At 38.7% G+C, this 21,507-nt stretch overlaps 1 protein-coding gene, 1 long non-coding RNA gene and 1 other non-coding gene across 8 annotated transcripts in view; 1 reads left to right on the top strand and 2 right to left on the bottom strand.

Annotated features, from left to right (window-relative positions):
* The window catches only part of NTN4 (netrin 4), a 139,189-nt gene that overhangs the window by 80,429 nt on the left and 37,253 nt on the right, over nt 1-21,507 (top strand). The gene's annotated exons all lie outside the window — the stretch shown is intronic.
* The window catches only part of LOC133247757 (uncharacterized), a 72,723-nt gene that overhangs the window by 35,333 nt on the left and 15,883 nt on the right, over nt 1-21,507 (bottom strand). The window contains exon 3 of one of the 3 annotated variants that reach the window (XR_009736483.1): nt 9,924-10,015. The exons of the other annotated variants lie outside the window; for them this stretch is intronic. This is a non-coding gene — a long non-coding RNA (uncharacterized LOC133247757). The remainder of the gene's footprint in view (nt 1-9,923; nt 10,016-21,507) is intronic. 3 annotated transcript variants of the gene reach the window in all.
* Nucleotides 10,912-11,018, bottom strand: LOC133249035 (U6 spliceosomal RNA). Its single transcript, XR_009736843.1, has one exon. It is a non-coding gene; the product is annotated as a U6 spliceosomal RNA (small nuclear RNA).

Here is a 21,507-nt window from a genome sequence, read left to right as displayed (position 1 = left end):
ATCCCCATGGAAAAGAAATGCAAAAAAGCAAAATGGCTGCCTGAGGAGGCCTTAAAAATAGCTGTGAAAAGAAGAGAAGTGAAAAGCAGAGGAGAAAAGGAAAGATATAAGTATCTGAATGCAGAGTTCCAAAGAATAACAAGGAGAGATAAGAAAGCCTTGCTCAGCGATCAATGCAAAGAAATAGAGGAAAACAACAGAATGGGAAAGACTAGAGATCTCTTCAAGAAAATTAGAGATACCAAGGGAACATTTCATGCAAAGATGGGCTTGATAAAGGACAGAAATGGTATGGACCTAACAGAAGCAGAAGATATTAAGAAGAGGTGGCAAGAATACCCAGAAGAACTGTACAAAAAAGATCTTTACAACCAAGATAATCACTATGGTGTGATCACTGACCTAGAGCCAGACATCCTGGAATGTGAAGTCAAGTGGGCCTTAGAAAGTATCTCTACAAACAAAGCTAGTGGAGGTGATGGAATTCCAGTTGAGCTCTTTCAAATCCTGAAAGATGATGCTGTGAAAGTGCTGCACTCAAGATGTCAGCAAATTTGGAAAACTCAGAATGGCCACAGGACTGGAAAAGGTCAGTTTTCATTCCAATCCCAAAGAAAGGCAAAGCCAAACAATGCTCAAACTACCACACAATTGTACTCATCTCACACGCTAGTAAAGTAATGCTCAAAATTCTCCAAGCCAGGCTTCAGCAATACGTGAACCGTGAAATTCCAGATATTCAAGCTGGTTTTAGAAAAGGCAGAAGAACCATAGATCAAATTGCCAACATTCGCTGGATCATGGAAAAAGCAACAGAGTTCCAGCAAAACATCTATTTCTGCTTTATTGACTATGCCAAAGCCTTTGACTGTGTGGATCACAAGAAACTGTGAGAAATTCTGAAAGAGATGGGAATACCAGACCACCTGACCTGCCTCTTGAGAAACCTATATGCAGGTCAGGAAGCAACAGTTAGAACTGGACATGGAACAACAGACTGGTTCCAAATAAGAAAAGGAGTTCGTCAAGGCTGTATATTGTCACCCTGCTTATTTAACTTATATGCAGAGCACATCATGAGAAATGCTGGGCTGGAAGAAGTACAAGCTGTAATCAAGATTGCTGGGAGAAAGATCAATCACCTTAGATATGCAGATGACACCACACTTATGGCAGAAAGTGAAGAGGAACTAAAAAGCCCTTTGATGAAAGTGAAAGTGGAGAGTGAAAAAGTTGGCTTAAAGCTCAACATTCAGAAAATGAAGATCATGGCATCTGGTCCCATCACTTCATGGGAAGTAGATGGGGAAACAGTGGAAACAGTGTCAGACTTTATTTTTGGGGGCTCCAAAATCACTGCAGATGTTGATTACAGCCATGAAATTAAAAGACACTTACTCCTTGGAAAGAAATTTATGACCAACCTAGATATTATATTGAAAAGCAGAGATATTATTTTGCCAACAAAGGTCCATCTAGTCAAGGCTATGGTTTTTCCAGTGGTCATGTATGGATGTGAGAGTTGGACTGTGACGAAAGCTGAGAGCCGAAGAATTGATGCTTTTGAACTGTGGTGTTGGAGAAGACTCTTGAGAGTCCCTTGGACTGCAAGGAGATCCAACAAGTCCATGCTAAAGGAGATCAGTCCTGGGTGTTCATTGGAAGGACTGATGCTGAATCTGAAACTCCAGTACTTTGGCCACCTCATGCGAAGAGTTGACCCATTGGCAAAGACCCTGATGCTGGGAGGGATTGGGGCAGGAGGAGAAGGGGACAACAGAGAATGAGATGGCTGGATGGTATCACCAACTCGATGGACATGAGTTTGGGTGAACTCTGGGAGTTGGTGATGAACAGAGCGGCCTGGCGTGCTGTGATTCATGGGGTCGCAAAGAGTCGGACATGACTGAACGACTGAACTGAACTGATACACATATACTTGAGCCTCCCTTCTACATGCCCCAACCATCAGACTTTCATTTTAGTAGAATTCAAACAGATCTAGAACAGAAACTTACCCTGCCCCTTACAGTTGTGTAACCCAATGCCAACTGTTGAAGGTCTTTGGACACCAATGTCTTTCTACTCACAAGGTTGTAATGAGAACTATATAACCTAAAATATGTGGAGTGTTTAGCAGGTTTCTTGTATAGTAAGTCCTAAAGAAATGAAAAACTAGTATAAACTGTTGTCCTATAAGATCTACTCTTTATTGATTAAAAATACCTTATAACAAAAATAATTTCTCCTTTAAAATCCATAGTACCTTAGGGACTAACATGTAGTTTCCTTAACTCTGTGTGCTCAGTGAAGGGTCTGCTTATGAAATTTTTCAACCTGAAACATATTCAGCCCCAGCACCATTTTGTACAGGATATATTTAAATATATATGTGTATGGGGGTATTTCACATCTTCAGACCACTAGTAAAAATGTCTAAAAGAAAGAATATATGCACTAACAAGCAGATAAAACAGGAAATTAGTTTACTACCTTGCATGGCAATGGGCAACATTTTCAGAAAGATACTGTTATAGGGATTGTATTGAATATGTAGATTGCTTTCGGTAGTACAGTCATTTTCACAATATTGATTCTTCCCATCCAAAAACACCTTCTGTGTCATCTTTGGTTTCTTTCACCAGTGTCTTATAGTTTTCTGAGTACAGGTCCTTTACTTCTTTAGGTACGTTTATTCCTAGGTATTTTATTCTTTTTGATGGAATGATAAATGAGATTATTTCCTTAATTTCTCTTTGTGATCTTTTACTGTTAGTATGTAGGAATGCAACAGATTTCTGTGCATTAATTTTGTATCCTGCTTTACCAGATTCATTAATTAGCTCTAGTAGTTTTCTGGTAGTAACTTTAGGATTTTCTATGTATAGTATCATGTTATCTGCAAACACTGACATTTTTACTTATTTTCTCATTTGTATAGCTTTTTGAACTATTGGTGGGAATGTAAATTGATACAGTCACTATGAAGAACATTATGAAGGTTCCTTACAAAACTAAACATAGAACTTCCATATGACCCAGCAGTTCTACTCCTGGTCATATACCCAAAGAAAACCATAAGTCTAAAAGACACAGGCACCCCCAAGTTCACTGCAGCACTATTCACAATAGCCAGGACATGGAAACAACCCAAATATCTATCAACAGAGGAATGGATAAAGGAGATGTGGTACATATATACAATGAAATGTTGCTCAGTCATAAAAGGAATGAAATTGGGTCATTTGGAGAGATGTGGATGGACCTAGAGAGTGTCATATAGAGTGAAGTAAGTCGGTGAGAGAAAAGCAGATACTGTATATTAACACATATATGTGGAATCTAGAAAAATGGTATAGATGATCTTATTTGCAAAGCAGAAATAGAGACATCAGATCAGATAAGATCAGTCGCTCAGTTGTGTCCGACTCTTTGCGACCCCATGAATCGCAGCACACCAGGCCTCCCTGTCCATCACCAACTCCCGGAGTTCACTGAGACTCAAGTCCATCGAGTCAGTGATGCCATCCAGCCTTCTCATCCTCTGTCGTCCCCTTCTCCTCTTGCCCCCAATCCCTCCCAGCATCAGAGTCTTTTCCAATGAGTCAACTCTTCGTATGAGGTGGCCAAAGTACTGGAGTTTCAGCTTTAGCATCATTCCTTCCAAAGAAATCCCAGGGCTGATCTCCTTCAGAATGGACTGGTTGGATCTCCTCGCAGTGCAAGGGACTCTCAAGAGTCTTCTCCAATACACAGTTCAAAAGCATCAATTTTTTGGCGCTCAGCCTTCTTCACAGTCCAACTCTAACATCCATACATGACCACAGGAAAAACCATAGCCTTGAACGAATGCATGGATTCCGAACAGGGAAGAGGGTGGGATGAACTGGGAGGTTGGGTCAGACATATATACACTAGTAATACTATATATAAAATACACAAATAATGAGAACATTTTATAGCACAGGGAACTCTACTCAGTGCTCTGTGGTGACCTAAATGGGGAGGAAATCCAAAAAAAGAGGGGCTATGTATACGTATAGCTGATTCACTTTGCTGTATAGCAGAAACTAACATAACATTGGAAAGCAACTATGCTCCAATAAAAACTAATAAAAACCAATAAATAAAATTAATAAATGAAGTATATAGTAAATATGTTAGAAGATGGTAAGTGCTATTAATAACATCACCAAAGAAGTATAAATCAAACAAGTTAAGAAGGATCCGAGGTGCCAGGGGTTTGGAATGAGAAGATGAGTGACAAGATGCAGTATTATTTTTCACTTTCGTTATTTAATAATTGGCATATAGCACTATATGAGTTTAAGATGTACAGCATAATCATTTGGTATATGTATATATAATTGTGAAATGATCACAATAAGTTTAGTTAACATCTATCACCTCACATAATTATAGTTTTTTCCTTATGATGAAAACTTTTATAATCTACTCTCTTAGGAACTTTCACATACACAGTATGGTATTAACTGTACTTATCATGCTGTACATTATATCTCCAAAACTTATTTATCTTATAACTGGAAGTTTGTTGTTGTTGTTGTTGTTGTTGTTTTTACCATCTTCACCTATTTTGCCCTAACAACCCCTCATTCCCCACCTATGGAAACCACCAATCTGTTCTCTATTCCTGTAAGTTTGGTTTTTTAGCTTCTCACTGATACAAGTGAGAACATAGACAAGATGCAGTATTGAATGAGGATAGGCTTCATCACTAAGAAGGTGAGACTTGAGCAAAGAACCGAAGATAGTAAAAAAGTTGGCCAAATATTTAAGAAAATCTAAGCAGATGGAACACCCAGAGCGAATGTCCTCAGACATGAAGGTGCTTAATGTGTCAAAATGAAAACAAGGAGGTCAGCGTGGCTGCATCAGAATGGGATTTGGGGGGAACAGGTGATGAGACCAGAGGTATGAGGCAAATAATGTGGGCCTGTAAGCCACTGAAAGCACAGCACATTTTACCTGAAGTGAAATGATGAACCAGCATAGATATTTGAACAGAAAAGTGGTATAATCTGACTTACTTTTCAAAGATTCATTCTTGTGTTGAACAAAGGCAGCTCAATTCAAGTTTAGTTGCAGTCAACAAGCAAACCAGTGATTCTCAAAATGTCTGGTTCCTGGACCATCAGCATCATCTGGGAATGTGTTAGAAATGCAAGTTTTCAGACTGCAACCCAAACCAGCTGCACCAGATTTTGGGGTGGAGCCCAGAAATCTGAATTTTACAAGCCTGCCAGGTGATTCTGATGCAAGCAGTTTGAGAAACACTGGTCTAGATTAAGACTCTGCAAATTTTACTTACATTGATTAATACAAACCTAGTTTCTGATATCTAACTAACATTTAAGCATCTACTCTGATCCCCTGGAGAAGGAAATGGCAGCCCACTCCAGTATTCTTGCCTGGAAAATCCCATGGACCACGGAGCCTGGTAGGCTACCGTCCATGGGGTCACAAAGAGTCAGACATGACTGAGCGACTTCACTTTCACTTTCACTGTTCTAATATGGCTTCCCACGTGGCGCAGTGGTTAAGAATCCATCTGTCAATGCAAGAGACACAGGAGACACGAGTTTGATTCCTGGGTTGGGAAGATTCTCCTGGAGTAGGGGATGGCAACCCACTCCAGTATTCTTGCCTGGAAAATTCCGTGGACATAGAAGCCTGGTGGGCTACAGTCCATGGCGTCACAAAGAATCAGACACAACCGAGTGAGCATGCATGCACATGTTCTGGTATAGCAAATGGCTGGTCACTTTCATTAGAGTAACAAGCAGAAGATCTGTAAGAAGAGAGAAAGAAAACTTTGAAACATTGATTAGGACTAGATTTTAGAGGGCCTTGTATGCTAGCCTAAAATTTTTTGGTATTAATTTTCTAGGGTGCTGGGAGCCATTGCAGTGATTAATCTGGAAAGTTTCATATATTTCAAATATATTTTACTAATATAATATTCAGATTAATTTGAAAGCACTGCATATTTTTCATTCCATTTTACTTTACTAGTCAACATTTAAATTCTTCAGCTTTTCAAAACTGCAAGATGAGTAAATGTATAAAAGATTGAAACAGAGATAATTTTTTTTAATGTCTAAGTCTTACCAATAAAAAGAGAAATATAAAAGGTTTATTGGCTGACTTGGAGCCAAAATAAACACCTTTTGTTTTGTTACTGTTCTGTGTTCAAGCTACTGCTCATATTCTTACAAAATGTAAAAAGGTTGTGTCAGCTCTAGCTCTTTAAATACTAGAGGGCTCATGGTTTCAGAGTTTTATAAAAAGATCATGAAAGAGGAGATTATTTAAAAAGTTATCCCACTACTTAATGTAGCTCTTCTGGGGACCTTTGCCGAAAAGGCTTTATAGGTTTTGGTCTCCAAATTACAGTTCTATAAAAACATCAGCAAAATGTGAGAATGTAGCTAAAACTACAAAACACATAACTTTTTATTATTTTTTAGTCCATGAAAATGTCTATAGAGACAATATTTTCCATAATATACTGTTTGATTTCCAAGGTCAATAGAGTTGAAACAAAATTAGAACGTTTTAAAAACTTTCCCTTTCATTCAACAAATTCTTATTGAATTTTACTGTGTACTAAGTGTGCTCATTTCTGGGAATTATAACAGTGAACAAGAGAGACAGTCTTTTTTTTTTTTTTTGAGACACAGTCTTTTTATGTGTGAATAAATATATATATGTATGTGTGTGTGAATAAATATATATATGTATGTGTGTGAATAAATATATATATGTATGTGTGTGTGTGTGTGTATAGGCAACTAGTGATATATATGTGTGTGTTAAATCACACCAGTATGACCAGTACTATTTAGAGTATACAGGAGAGATCATAGGAGGGGCAATGAACAAGAGTTGATTTTTCGACTTAAGATCTAAGACCTGAAGTTTAATAGGAATCAACATGATATGGATAAAGGATATTCCCAGCAGTGAGAACAACCAGTGCTAAAAAGGAACAGAAGGAAGAAAGACTATAGCATATTCAAAGAACTGGAAAAATTTTAGAACAGTTCAGTTCAGTTCAGTTCAGTCGCTCAGTCGTGTCCAACTCTTTGCGACCCCATGAACCGCAGCATGCCAGGCCTCCCTGTCCATCACCAACTCCCAGAGTTTACTCAAACCCATGTCCATTGAGTCAGTGATGCGATCCAGCCATCTCATCCTCTGTCGTCATCTTCTCCTGCCCTCAATCTTTCCCAGCATCAGGGTCTTTTCCAATGAGTCCGTTCTTCACTGGAGTTTCAGCTCCAACATCAGTCCTTCCAATGAACACCCAGGACTGATCTCCTTGAGGATGGACTGGTTGGATCTCCTTGCAGTCCAAGGGACTCTCAAGAGTCTTCTCCAACCCCACAGTTCAAAAGCGTCAATTCTTCAGCACTCAGTTTTCTTTATAGTCCAACTCTCACATCCATACATGACCACTGGAAAAACCATAGCCTTGACTAGACAGACCTTGCTGCTGCTAAGTCGCTTCAGTTGTGTCCAACTCTGTTCGACCCCATAGACTGCAGCCTACCAGGCTTCCCCGTCCCTGGGATTTTCCAGGCAAGAACACTGGAGTGGGTTGCCATTTCCTTCTCCAATGCATGAAAGTGAAAAGTTAAAGTCAAGTCGCTCAGTCGTGTCCGACTCTAGCGACTCCACGGACTGCAGCCTACCAGGCTCCTCCGTCCATGGGATTTTCTAGGCAAAAGTACTCGAGTGGGGTGCCATTGCCTTCTCCAAGACAGACCTTACAGAGGGAAAAAAAGGGGGGAGCATGGTAGAGGAGTATGAGGGTGAGAGAAGTAGAGAAGATGGGTGGTTGGCTGGAGGTGCCCTCATCTTGGATACTTCCATCAGTGAGATGCTGTGGGTTGAACTATCCCACAAGCAGGTGATAGTCAGTCAATAAGTACCATTTAATATTACTGGACCCTACCAAAAGATATTTATAGGCAATGTCAAACTGGTACTAAAGGTACCAAAGCTATTTCAATGAAAAGTCCATGAACAGCACAGTAATGACATTCTAGAACAAAACAAAACATTGTAAGATAATTGTAACACACTTTTCTGGATTAGTTTCTGAACCCCTTAAATTATCATAGTATTCCCTTACATCTGGAATCCTGAATGACTTGAAGCTAGAAACTACCACCAATAATTCATAATGCGAACCACTCCTAATTCAAAATATTTACACCTTATAAGTATGGTGCAACAAATAGGGGAATTATGAAAATAACTGGTACCAATTTAGTCCTTTTAGTATAATTTGTAGGAGGTAAATGGATTAGTATGGAAGATCTATATTTCCTTTTTTTCTTCTCCAGACATGCCTTCGATTCTGGGTAGACTGCCTGAGAAAGGCATATCTCCATTCATGTTATGACAGTTCCAGCACGTTTGGGACACAGATGCCTGTGTGACTTCCCAAGCATGGCTTTTCTTAACTGGCACCTTATTCCAGGTTATGACTCTAGTTCTTCCTTTCCCTTTTCTGAGTCAGGAGTAGACTCCACCACTTATTAGCACATCCTATTTTTCTCTCTTTCAAGTATTTTCCATAACATGCTGTTTGGTTGGCAACATGTTTGGCAATGTTTTCATTTTTATTTAGTAATATTTCATATTATTAACTCCCTCTTTAGCAGATGTGTCTCTATATCACCTTTAGATTTACCAAGGCTGAGAATTAAGCTTATGAAAAATATGTTAATGTACTTAACATTTATCAAGTACCTACAGTGCACCACAAGCTTCCCAAGTGGCTCTAGTGGTAAAGAACCTGCCTGTGAATGCAGGAGACATAAGAGACACAAGTTTGATCCCTGAGTTGGGAAGATCCCCTGAAGGAGGGCACAACCCACTCCAGTATTCTTGTCTGGAGAATCCTATGGACAGAGGAGCCTGGACGGCTACAGTCCATGGGGTCACAAAAAGTCAGACACGACTGAAGGGACTTAGCACACACAGCACAGTGCACCATATTTCATGCTAAGTGCTGATAGAGAATCGTTATGGCTACAACTTTTCTGCCCATTGGGTCCCACTTTACTTTTATATGAGGAAGGTCATATCAAGAAAACAAGTGGACGTTTGAAAAAAAAAATTAAACTATCTCAGTGTGTGGCTTCATCAACATGTATAATGTTATTCAAAATAACAATGTATTTATTCTACTGTGCTTTCCAAGGCAGAAAAGTAACCTGATGCTCAGTGTGTGGTCCAAAGACCAGCTGCATTAAGATCATTCAGTTACTGATGAACCTCTGATCCCCACCCAACACCTGCTGAAGCCAACATGCACTTTACCAAAACTCTCAGGTGATTATATTTAAAGTTTGAGAGTGGGCAGAATACTTTTCATCAAGGGTTAAATTCATTTAGCACTTATTCTACAGTTAATTTTTTTTTTTAGTTAGCCAGACAGAATAACCTACGATTCCTGAGCATTCAAATTAACCAAAGCTTGCATCTCTCTTTGTATGCATATAGACTTAGATTTTTAATGAATTACGTAGATGAAAAGGATGGAAATCTGATGAAAAGGATGGAAATCTGGATACATGTGTTTCTATGATTTGGTGTTTTCCAAAGTTTGATTCATGGAACACTAACTCCATAAGATATTAATAGAAATTAGATATACGGGAGTTTTTCTATAGCCTTCAGATTCAGGAAATGATAAATTAGTCAAAGGTTTCTTTACTTAAAGATTTCTCAGAGCTTTTAAATAACAGTGTTCATGATAAAACTCCTATATAGTTTTGAAGTATGACTCCCAAATTTAACCAGAGAATGCTTTTCTTATGGAGTCTCTTTCAGGACTAGTGTTCCATAGAACACACTGGAAATATTGCATTGTATAGTGGCCTTACCTATATGAAGAGTCACTTACAAAGACATATCCTAGAAGATTCCTTCTATATGTTTGTTCCTCATTTTCAAGTGCTACAGCCAGAGCCTACACCTGTATATTAAGGAGAAAATAAACTTTATATTTCTAGCAGTGAAATGATCACAGTTCAGTTCAGTTCAGCTGCTCAGTTGTGTCTGACTCTTTGAGACCCCATGGACTGCAGAACGCCAGGCCTTCCTGTCCATCACCAACTCATGTCCATTGAGTCCATGATGCCATCCAACCATCTCATCCTCTGTTGTCCCCTTCTCCTCCCACCTTCAATCTTTCCCAGCATCAGGGTCTTTTCAAATGAGTCAATTCTTCGCATCAGGTGGCCAAAGTACTGGAGTTTCAGCTTTATTTTTTTAAAATATTTTATTTTATTTTTTAACTTTACAATATTGTATTGGTTTTGCCATATATCTTTTATCTGCTGGGTATTCCTCTGTTTCTTCATCTTGTTTAAATTGCTGGTTTTGGGGTGTCCTTTCTGTATTCTGGCAGTTTGTGGAGTTCTCTTTATTGTGGCGTTTCCTCGCTGTGTGTGGGTTTGTACAGGTGGCTTGTCAAGGTTTCCTGGTTAGGGAAGCTTGTGTTGGTGTTCTGGTGGGTGGAGCTGTATTTCTTCTCTCTGGAGTGCAATGAAGTGTCCAGTAATGAGTTATGAGATGTCTATGGTTTTGGGGTGACTTTGGGCAGCCTGTATCTTGAAGCTCAGGGCTGTGTTCCTTTGTTGCTGGAGAATTTGCTTGGTATGTCTTGCCCTGGAACTTGTTGGTCCTTGTGTGGTGCTTGGTTTCAGTATCGGTGTGGAGGCGTTTGATGAGCTCCTGTCAATTAATGTTCCCTGGAGTCAGGAGTTCCCTGGAGTCAGGGTTTGGATTTAAGCCTCCTGCTTCCAGTTACTGGTCTTATTTTTACAGTAGTTTCAAAACTTCTCCTTCTATACAGCACCATTGATAAAAAAAAATATGGAACGCTTCACGAATTTGCGTGTCATCCTTGCGCAGGGGCCATGCTAATCTTCTCTGTATCGTTCCAATTTTAGTATATGTGCTGCCGAAGCGAGCATAGTTTTGCCATATATCAACATGAATCCACTACAGGTATACACGTGTTCCCCATCCTGAACCCTCCTCCCTTTAGCATCAGTCCTTCCAGTGAATATTTAGGACTGATTTCCTTTAGGATGGACTGTTGGATCTCCTTGCAGTCCAAGGGACTCTCGAGAGTCTTCTCCAACACCACAGTTCAAAAGCATCAATTCTTTGGTGGTCAGCTTTCTTTATAGTTCAACTCTCATATCCATACATGACTACTGGAAAAACCATAGCCTTGACTCTAGATGGACCTTTGTTGGCAAAGTAATGTCTCTGCTTTTTAATATGCTGTCTAGGTTGGTCATAACTTTTCTTGCAAGGAGTAAGCATCTTTTAATTTTATGGCTGCAGCCACCATCTGCAGTGATTTTGGACCCCCCCAAAATAAAGTCTCTCAGTTTCCACTGTTTCCCCATCTATTTCCCATGAAGTGATGGGACCAGATGCCATGATCTTAGTTTTCTGAATGTTGAGTTTTAAGCCAACCTTTCCACTCTCCTCTCTCACTTCATCAAGAGGCTCTTTATTCTTCACTTTCTGCCATAAGTGTGGTATCATCTGCATATCTGAGGTTATTGATATTTTTCCTGGCAATCTTGATTCCAGCTTGTGCTTCATCCAGTCCAGCATTTCTCATGATGTACTCTGCATATAAGTTAAATAAGAGGGTGACAACATACAGCCTTGACATCCTCCTTTCCTGATTTGGAACCAGTCTGTTGTTCCATGTCCAGTTCTAACTGCTGCTTCCTGACCTGCATACAGATTTCTCAAGAGGCAGGTCAGGTGGTCTGGTATTCCCATTTCTTTAAGAATTTTCCACAGTTTGTTGTGATCCATACAGTCAAAGGCTTTGGTGTAGTCAATAAAGCAGAAATAGATGTTTTTCTGGAACTCTCTTGCTTTTTCGATGATCTGATGGATTTTGGCAATTTGATCTCTGGTTCCTCTGCCTTTTCTAAATCCAGGTTGAACAGCTGGAAGTTCACAGTTCATGTACTGTTGAAGTCTGGCTTGGAGAATTTTGAGCATCACTTTGCTAGTGTGTGAGATGAGTGCAATTGTGTGGTAATTTGAGCATTCTTTGGCATTGCCTTTCTTTGGGATTGGAATGAAAACTGACCTTTTCCAGTCCTGTGGCCACTGCTGAGTTTTCCAGATTTGCTGGCATATTGAGTGCAGCACTTTCACAGCATCATCTTTTAGGATTTGAAATAGCTCAACTGGAATTCCATTACCACCACTAGCTTTGTTCATAGTGATGCTTTCTAATGCCCACTTGACCTCACATTCCAGGATGTCTTTCTCTAGGTGAGTGATCACACCATCATGATTATCTGGGTCATTAAGACCTTTTTGTATAGTTCTTCTGTGAATTCTTACCACCTCTTCTTAATCTCTTCTGTTTCTGTTAGGTCCTTGCCATTTCTATCCTTTATTGAGCCCATCTTTGCATAAAATGTTCCCTTGGCATCTCTAATTTTCTTGAAGGGATCTCTAGTCTTTCTCATTCTGTTGTTTTCCTTTATTTCTTTGCACTGATCACTGAGCAAGGCTTTCTTATCTTTCCTTGCTATTCTTTGGAACTCTCCATTCAAATGGGTATATCTTTCCTTTTCTCCTTTGCTTTTAGCTTCTCTTCTTTTCTCAGCTATTTGTAAGGCCTCCTCAGACAACCATTTCACCTTTTTGCATTTCTTTTTCTTGAGGATGGTCTTGATCACTGCCTCCTTACAATGTCATGAACCTCTGTCCATAGTTCTTCAGGCACTCTATCACATCTAATCTCTTGAATCTATTTGTCACTTCCACTGTGTAATCTTAAGGGGTTTGATTTAGGTCATACCTGAATGGTCTAGTGGTTTTCCCTATTTCTGTCAATTTAAGTCTGAATTTGGCAATAAACAGTTCATGATTTGTGCCACAGTCAGCTCCCAGTCATGTTTTTGCTGACTCTACAGGGCTTCTCCATATTTGGCTGCAAAGAATGTAATCAATCTGATTTCTGTATTGACCATCTGGTGATGTCTATATGTAGAGTCTTCTCTTGTGTTGTTGGGAGAGGGTGTTTGCTATGACCAATGCATTCTCTTGGCAAAACTCTACTAGCCTTTGCCCTGCTTCATTCTGTACTCAAAGGCCAAATTTGCCTGTTACTCCAGATATCTCTTGATTTCCTATTTTTGCATTCCAGTCCCCTATTATGAAAAGGACATCTTTTTTGGGTGTTAGTTCTAAAAGGTCTTGTAGGTCTTCATAAAAGTATTCAACTTCTGCTTCTTCAGCATTACTGGTTGGGGCATAGACTTGGATTACTATGATATTGAAAGGTTTGCCTTGGAAATGAACAGAGATCATTCTGTCCTTTTTGAGATTGCATCCAAGTACTGCATTTCGGACTCTTTTGTTGACTATGATGGCTACTCCATTTCTTCTAAGGAATTCTTGCCCACGGTAGTAGATATAATGGTCATCTGAGTTAAACTTACCCATTCCAGTCCATTTTAGTTTGCTGATTCCTAAAATGTTGATGGTCACTCTTGCCATCTCCTGTTTGACCACGTCCAGTTTGCCTTGATTCATGGACCTAACATTCCAGGTTCCTATACGGTATTGCTCTCTAATATTAAATAGGCCTGGGCAATTATAATCTATTGGATGGCCATCAATGATGTATCAAAATCCTTCTCTCCTTTATTTCCTAGCTTATGTCTTTTCAGGAGTTGGAACTATTGGAAAACCTGAAACAGCAGTCCAAAGTTTATTAGAAGTGTAAAAATCAAAGTGCAGTTTAGCCAAAGAAACACTCATTGAGTGTCTCCCCTACAGTAGGCACTGTGGTAAGCACTGGATCTGTAAAGATGAAGAGGTCTTCCCTAAAGGATCTTATATCCTCGATGGGGAGAAATTTATTGTAATAGATCATTTCAATACACTGTGGTGTGGTGATGGTGTAATAGTAGTGGCTGACATTTATTGAGTGCCTGCTCTTTTCTGTTCACTGTTCAAAGGGTTGTATAGGTATTAACTCATTTATCTTTCACAAAAGCACTTTCATGTAGGTAATATTATTGTCCCCTATTATATGAAGAAAGTGCAATGAAAGTGATACACGAAGTGCCTTAAGGAGAGTTTGAGGGTGGTGTGAGGGCATAAGGGGAGACTTCCTTGAAGAGATGTCTTCAATATTTCTTTGGTGACTGTTTTTATTTTTCCCTCTTAAAGTGCCAAAACACAAAGTTTGTCCTACTTTCTAATCAATGATTGCCTCTATTGCCTTTGATGAGGTGATCTGGGAAAGGGAATGAATTGATGTTATTCCTCCTTGCCGAATCTACTGTACATTTAATAGAATATTTACCTGGGCACATTAGTTCATTCAATAAATAGTAATAACATTGCTCTTGGGACTCTATTCACAGTTAGGTAACTAGCTCTCTGCCAGACAAGCCAAGGACTTATTGGTCCCATGGATGTTCTAGGGTTTTTTTCCCTCCTAACAAACACCATGCTAAATACTATGGTCCTTGTGTGTAAACTTTTAGTTACTGGCCATAAATTCACCAAACCTGAATAAACAGGGCCCCGAGTCAACTCTACTAGCCAATAGATTTATTCCTGTGAGAAATTAAATCATCTCTATTCTCACTTCCTCTTTATTTTAGCATTAACTAGAGTCACCTGTGGGACCCAAATAATCAACTACATATTTTCATAGCCAAGAAATCACTTTTGAGGATTTTAGAGATGTTGTTTGTTTTTTTTTAAACTAGAAGGGATCATTGAAACTGAATTTATTTCTACAACTTAGAAAAAAAATTTATTTAAGGACAGTGCATTTAAGGTCTGTAAACACAAGGGACATTGTGAATCTCTCCAGCTGAATTTAGGGTTGAGAACAAAATGGAGGCACAAACTAGTTGTTAAGATACAGGAGAAATCTATCACTGTGTCCTGAGCCATGGTGAAGGAATTCTGTCTTTGTTCTAAAACAGCAGTTTCTTCTAGAGTAACTCACTTGAAATCCTTAAAGTCACTTATGTGCCTTTGGTAGCCTGTAACCTCGATAGATTTTCCTATGGCAGGCCTTTTAAAAATATGAGAATAACCCTACTAGACAGTGGTGTGCTGGCTTTTTAGTGGGGAGGAAGCCCTGATTTGCAGCACTGGTCAGTTCTATTATTTAAATGTTTCCAGCATGACCAATTTCAAGCTACCAGGCTTTTTTTTTAAAGTCAGAAACTCAGATTCTAAATGAAAAGTAGGATGGTTTCTTTCCTTTGAACAAAGTCTTGCCTCCACTTTCACAGTACCCTTATTTTATCTCAAGCACTGTTGCTATCTAGTCATTGGTTCCCAAACCTGTATGCAGATCAGAATCACTTGGCAGGAGGTATGGGAGGAAGGAGATATATGTATACTTTAGAGCTGATTCATTTTGCTGTACAGTAGAAACTAACACAGCATTGTAAAGCAACTATAGCTAAGCTAAGCTAAGTCGCTTCAGTCGTGTCTGACTCTGTGCGACCCCATAGACGGCAGCCCACCAGGCTCCCCCGTCCCTGGGATTCTCCAGGCAAGAACACTGGAGTGGGTTGTCATTTCCTTCTCCAGTGCATGAAAGTGAAAAGTGAAAGTGAAGTCGCTCAGTCGTGTCCTACTCTTAGCGACCCCATGGACTGCAGCCTACCAGGCTCCTCCGCCCATGGGATTTTCCAGGCAAGAGTACTGGAGTGGGGTGCCATTGCCTTCTCCCAAAGCAACTATATACCCCAACAAAAATTAATCAAAAAATTAAAAAAAAGAATCATTTGGGAAGGCTTGTTGAAATATGAAATCCCAGAGTCCTGCCCTAGGTCTATTGAATCAGAATCTCCAACAGAAGTGGCGACAGAAATTTGTAGCATCATTGGTGATTCTTATTCAGGCTTCTGGTCTCCAGGTTAGCATATGATAGCACTACACATGCTATTCCTATTTCCAGGATGAACTCTGTTCACTTTCATTCTTGGACCAAAGGTTTTGAGCTAATTATCATCTATAACTTAGTCTACTTACTGAATTAGCCATATCTCTGGTGGAAAATTCTAAAGGATTACTAAAACTCTGGCTAGACATGTTTTCCTAACTCAATGATAGATGTGAATGTTGATAAGCACTCGTTCAGTTATCTTCTCCCACTTAAGAATGTCTCACTCAGAATCTCTGCCTTTCTGCAACAAAATTTCTGGCAGAATTCTAAGATGTCTGTTTTTCATATAACAATTTCAAAATAAATACCTAGCAATTCCATTCAGAGACACACACCCCCATTCATAGTATACAGATTTATTTACCATAAATACCTCGTACTTTAAAGTGAATTATTGTAGTGAGACTGGAATTTATAATAAAATTAGTTTACCACCACATTGACAATTTACTTTACTTCTATATTACATATTCCAGAAGTAGCATTAAACTATTACGTTATGTTGGTATTTAAATGATTATTGAATCCAGTACTTCATGAAGTCCCATCCTTCCCCCTTCTCTGTTCTTTTAACACCACAAGATGTGTTAAATGTTTGATGGGTGGGAAATTGATTGCATGTGGAATATAGACAGCTAGTCTGTGACATTTTTCTATAGAAAATTTCCCTTACTTTAGTGGGACTTGTGGTTTAAAATAGATGTTTGAAGAAATGCTTTGTAGAACAGCATTAGTTCTCTTTTTGGGAAACAGTTACTTTACAATAAATGAATTGACTTTTATGTCAAGATATATTTTTACCTATTGCACACTCTCTTTCCACCTTTAAAGAAAAATCAGCGAATGGAAAAGAAAGTAGAACTCATTCTCTGTCAAACTAAACAACCGCTTGAAAAACTGACATGCCCTTCCTTCCTCCCTGGTGGGACAAAATAAATGTAGTCAACTGCCTTTAGCAGAGAGTGAATAAAAACAAACTTAGTCCCTCTGCCCTAAACCCCAAACCAAATGTTTACCAAGATACTGTCTGGTTACTTGGTTACCATTACCCTATGTAGCCAACTATCTTTGTAAAGAATGAGTTTTATCATCCATTCAAATCTCTTTTGTGTCTTCTTGCCTTTTTTTTTTCTTTTTCTTTCTTCTTTCTGGCTTAGATGAAAACTGTTCAGCTGATAGAAATACAAGTGCCTTGAATGGGAACTATTTTGCTACAGACCCTCTTTCCATCCTTCACAGTCCTATTCAGACATCACCTTCTCATCATGGTTCCAAGAAGATTCACAAGAATCACTCTCTGCTCGTACTCCTATTTAACAAGTATTTCATTCTACCCCTGGCATAGTTATTCTTTACCTTCAAATTGTCTTTGAAGTAAAATTGTTAATCAAATCCAGACTGCCTTACCACAGTATTACCTTCCATTTTTCATTCTTGTACCTGTATTCCAGTCCATCTCAGAAAAGAATTGTTCCCCAAGGGTATTGACATGGATTCCAGGAGTAGCTTAGTGGGTTTTTTCTTTGAAACTGTAGTTTTAGCAAAGCCACATGAGTTTATCTTATGTTGTATAAACAACACAGACATTTTGTTTTATTTTGGAAGTAACTGTGAATGATTCTAGCATAGAATCAATATGAAGTAACTGTTTTTGAAAACGGAACTTTAAATAGAACAGTGACTTGGCAATAAGAGTTGGGAAACTTTAATCTCAGTTTAAAAAAAATCTAGGATGTAAAACCAGAATGTTAAGTAGTCAAAGAGATAGATAAAATGCATATATATATATTGTAATAATCATACTAGGACTGTCCTTTAAAAGATTAAATAACATTAAAATTCACTGTCAAAAGGAGATATTTTATGAACTGATAAATATAAAAGTCAGTGAAATTTGGGCAGAGAAATGGGAGAGGTCATTTGTTCCTGTTCAGTCACTTAGTCAGGTCCAACTCTTTGCGACCCCATGGACTGCAGCACACCAAGCTTTGCTGTTCTTCACACCATCACCCAGAGCTTGCTCAAACCCATGTACATCAAGTTGGTGATGCCATCCAACCATCTCATCCTCTGTCATTCCCTTCTCCTCCTGCCTTCAATCTTTCCCAGCCTCAGGGTCTTTCCTAATGAGTCAGCTCTTAGCATCAGGTGGCCAAAGTATTGGAGCTTCAGCTTCAGCATCAGTCCTTCCAATGAACATTCAGGACTGATTTCCTTTAGGATGGACTGGTTTGATTTCCTTGCTGTCCAAGGGACTCTCAAGAATCTTCTCCAGCACTACAGTTCAAAAGCATCAATTCTTCAATGCTTAGCCTTCTTTATGGTCCAATTCTCACATCCATCCATGACTAATGGAAAAACCATAGCTTTGACTAGATGGACCTTTGTTGGCAAAGTAATGTCTCTGTGTTTTAATATGCTGTCTAGGTTTACCATAGCTTTTCTTCCAAGGAGCAAGTGTCTTTTATTTATTTTTTTTTTTTTCTTTTTCTTTTTTTTTTTTTTTAATTTTTTTATTTTTTTTTATTATTACAATTTTATTTTATTTTTAAACTTTACATAATTGTATTAGTTTTGCCAAATATCAAAATGAATCCGCCACAGGTATACATGTGTTCCCCATCCCGAACCCTCCTCCCTCCTCCCTCCCCATACCATCCCTCTGGGTCGTCCCAGTGCACCAGCCCCAAGCATCCAGCATCATGCATCGAAACTGGACTGGCAACTCGTTTCCTACATGATATTTTACATGTTTCATTGCCATTCTCCCACATCTTCCCACCCTCTCCCTCTCCCACAGAGTCCATAAGACTGTTCTATACATCAGTGTCTCTTTTGCTGTCTCGTACACCGGGTTATTGTTACCATCTTTCTAAATTCCATATATATGCATTAGTATACTGTATTTATGTTTTTCCTTCTGGCTTACTTCACTCTGTATAATAGGCTCCAGTTTCATCCACCTCATTAGAACTGATTCAAATGTATTCTTTTTAATGGCTGAGTAATACTCCATTGTGTATATGTACCACAGCTTTCTTATCCATTCATCTGCTGATGGACATCTAGGTTGCTTCCACGTCTTGGCTATTATAAACAGTGCTGCGATGAACATTGGGGTACACGTGTCTCTTTCCCTTCTGGTTTCCTCAGTGTGTATGCCCAGCAGTGGGGTTGCTGGATCATAAGGCAGTTCTATTTCCAGTTTTTTAAGGAATCTCCACACTGTTCTCCATAGTGGCTGTACTAGTTTGCATTCCCACCAACAGTGTAAGAGGGTTCCCTTTTCTCCACACCCTCTCCAGCATTTATTATTTGTAGACTTTTGGATCGCAGCCATTCTGACTGGTGTGAAATGGTACCTCATAGTGGTTTTGATTTGCATTTCTCTGATAATGAGTGATGTTGAGCATCTTTTCATGTGTTTGTTAGCCATCTGTATGTCTTTTTTGGAGAAATGTCTATTTAGTTCTTTGGCCCATTTTTTGATTGGGTCGTTTATTTTTCTGGAGTTGAGCTGTAGGAGTTGCTTGTATATTTTTGAGATTAGTTGTTTGTCGGTTGCTTCATTTGCTATTATTTTCTCCCATTCTGAAGGCTGTCTTTTCACCTTGCTAATAGTTTCCTTTGATGTGCAGAAGCTTTTAAGGTTAATTAGGTCCCATTTGTTTATTTTTGCTTTTATTTCTAATATTCTGGGAGGTGGGTCATAGAGGATCCTGCTGTGATGTATGTCAGAGAGTGTTTTGCCTATGTTCTCCTCTAGGAGTTTTATAGTTTCTGGTCTTACGTTTAGATCTTTAATCCATTTTGAGTTTATTTTTGTGTATGGTGTTAGAAAGTGGTCCAGTTTCATTCTTTTACAAGTGGTTGACCAGATTTCCCAGCACCACTTGTTAAAGAGATTGTCTTTAATCCATTGTATATTCTTGCCTCCTTTGTCGAAGATAAGGTGTCCATATGTGCGTGGATTTATCTCTGGGCTTTCTATTTTATTCCATTGATCAATATTTCTGTCTTTGTGCCAGTACCATACTGTCTTGATAACTGTGGCTTTGTAGTAGAGCCTGAAGTCAGGTAAGTTGATTCCTCCAGTTCCATTCTTCTTTCTCAAGATCGCTTTGGCTATTCGAGGTTTTTTGTATTTCCATACAAATTGTGAAATTATTTGTTCTAGCTCTGTGAAGAATACTGTTGGTAGCTTGATAGGGATTGCGTTGAATCTATAAATTGCTTTGGGTAGTATACTCATTTTCACTATATTGATTCTTCCAATCCATGAACATGGTATATTTCTCCATCTATTAGTGTCCTCTTTGATTTCTTTCACCAGTGTTTTATAGTTTTCTATATATAGGTGTTTAGTTTCTTTAGGTAGATATATTCCTAAGTATTTTATTCTTTCCGTTGCAATGGTGAATGGAATTGTTTCCTTAATTTCTCTTTCTGTTTTCTCATTATTAGTGTATAGGAATGCAAGGGATTTCTGTGTGTTGATTTTATATCCTGCAACTTTACTGTAGTCATTGATTATTTCTAGTAATTTTCTGGTGGACTCTTTAGGGTTTTCTATGTAGAGGATCATGTCATCTGCAAATAGTGAGAGTTTTACTTCTTCTTTTCCAATTTGGATTCCTTTTATTTCTTTTTCTGCTCTGATTGCTGTGGCCAAAACTTCCAAAACTATGTTGAATAGTAATGGTGAAAGTGGGCACCCTTGTCTTGTTCCTGACTTTAGAGGAAATGCTTTCAATTTTTCACCATTGAGGATAATGTTTGCAGTGGGTTTGTCATATATAGCTTTTATTATGTTGAGGTATGTTCCTTCTATTCCTGCTTTCTGGAGAGTTTTTATCATAAATGGATGTTGAATTTTGTCAAAGGCTTTCTCTGCATCTATTGAGATAATCATATGGTTTTTATTTTTCAATTTGTTAATGTGGTGTATTACATTGATTGATTTGCGGATATTGAAGAATCCTTGCATCCCTGGGATAAAGCCCACTTGATCATGGTGTATGATCTTTTTAATGTGTTGTTGGATTCTGATTGCTAGAATTTTGTTAAGGATTTTTGCATCTATGTTCATCAGTGATATTGGCCTGTAGTTTTCTTTTTTTGTGGGATCTTTGTCAGGTTTTGGTATTAGGGTGATGGTGGCCTCATAGAATGAGTTTGGAAGTTTACCTTCCTCTGCAATTTTCTGGAAGAGTTTGAGCAGGATAGGTGTTAGCTCTTCTCTAAATTTTTGGTAGAATTCAGCTGTGAAGCCGTCTGGACCTGGGCTTTTGTTTGCTGGAAGATTTTTGATTACAGTTTCAATTTCCATGCTTGTGATGGGTCTGTTAAGATTTTCTATTTCTTCCTGGTCCAGTTTTGGAAAGTTGTACTTTTCTAAGAATTTGTCCATTTCTTCCACGTTGTCCATTTTATTGGCATATAATTGTTGATAGTAGTCTCTTATGATCCTTTGTATTTCTGTGTTGTCT

The sequence above is a fragment of the Bos javanicus genome, chromosome 5, assembly GCF_032452875.1.
Source record: "Bos javanicus breed banteng chromosome 5, ARS-OSU_banteng_1.0, whole genome shotgun sequence".
Classification (NCBI taxonomy): domain Eukaryota; kingdom Metazoa; phylum Chordata; class Mammalia; order Artiodactyla; family Bovidae; genus Bos; species Bos javanicus.
This window is presented reverse-complemented; position numbering and strand designations above follow the sequence as displayed.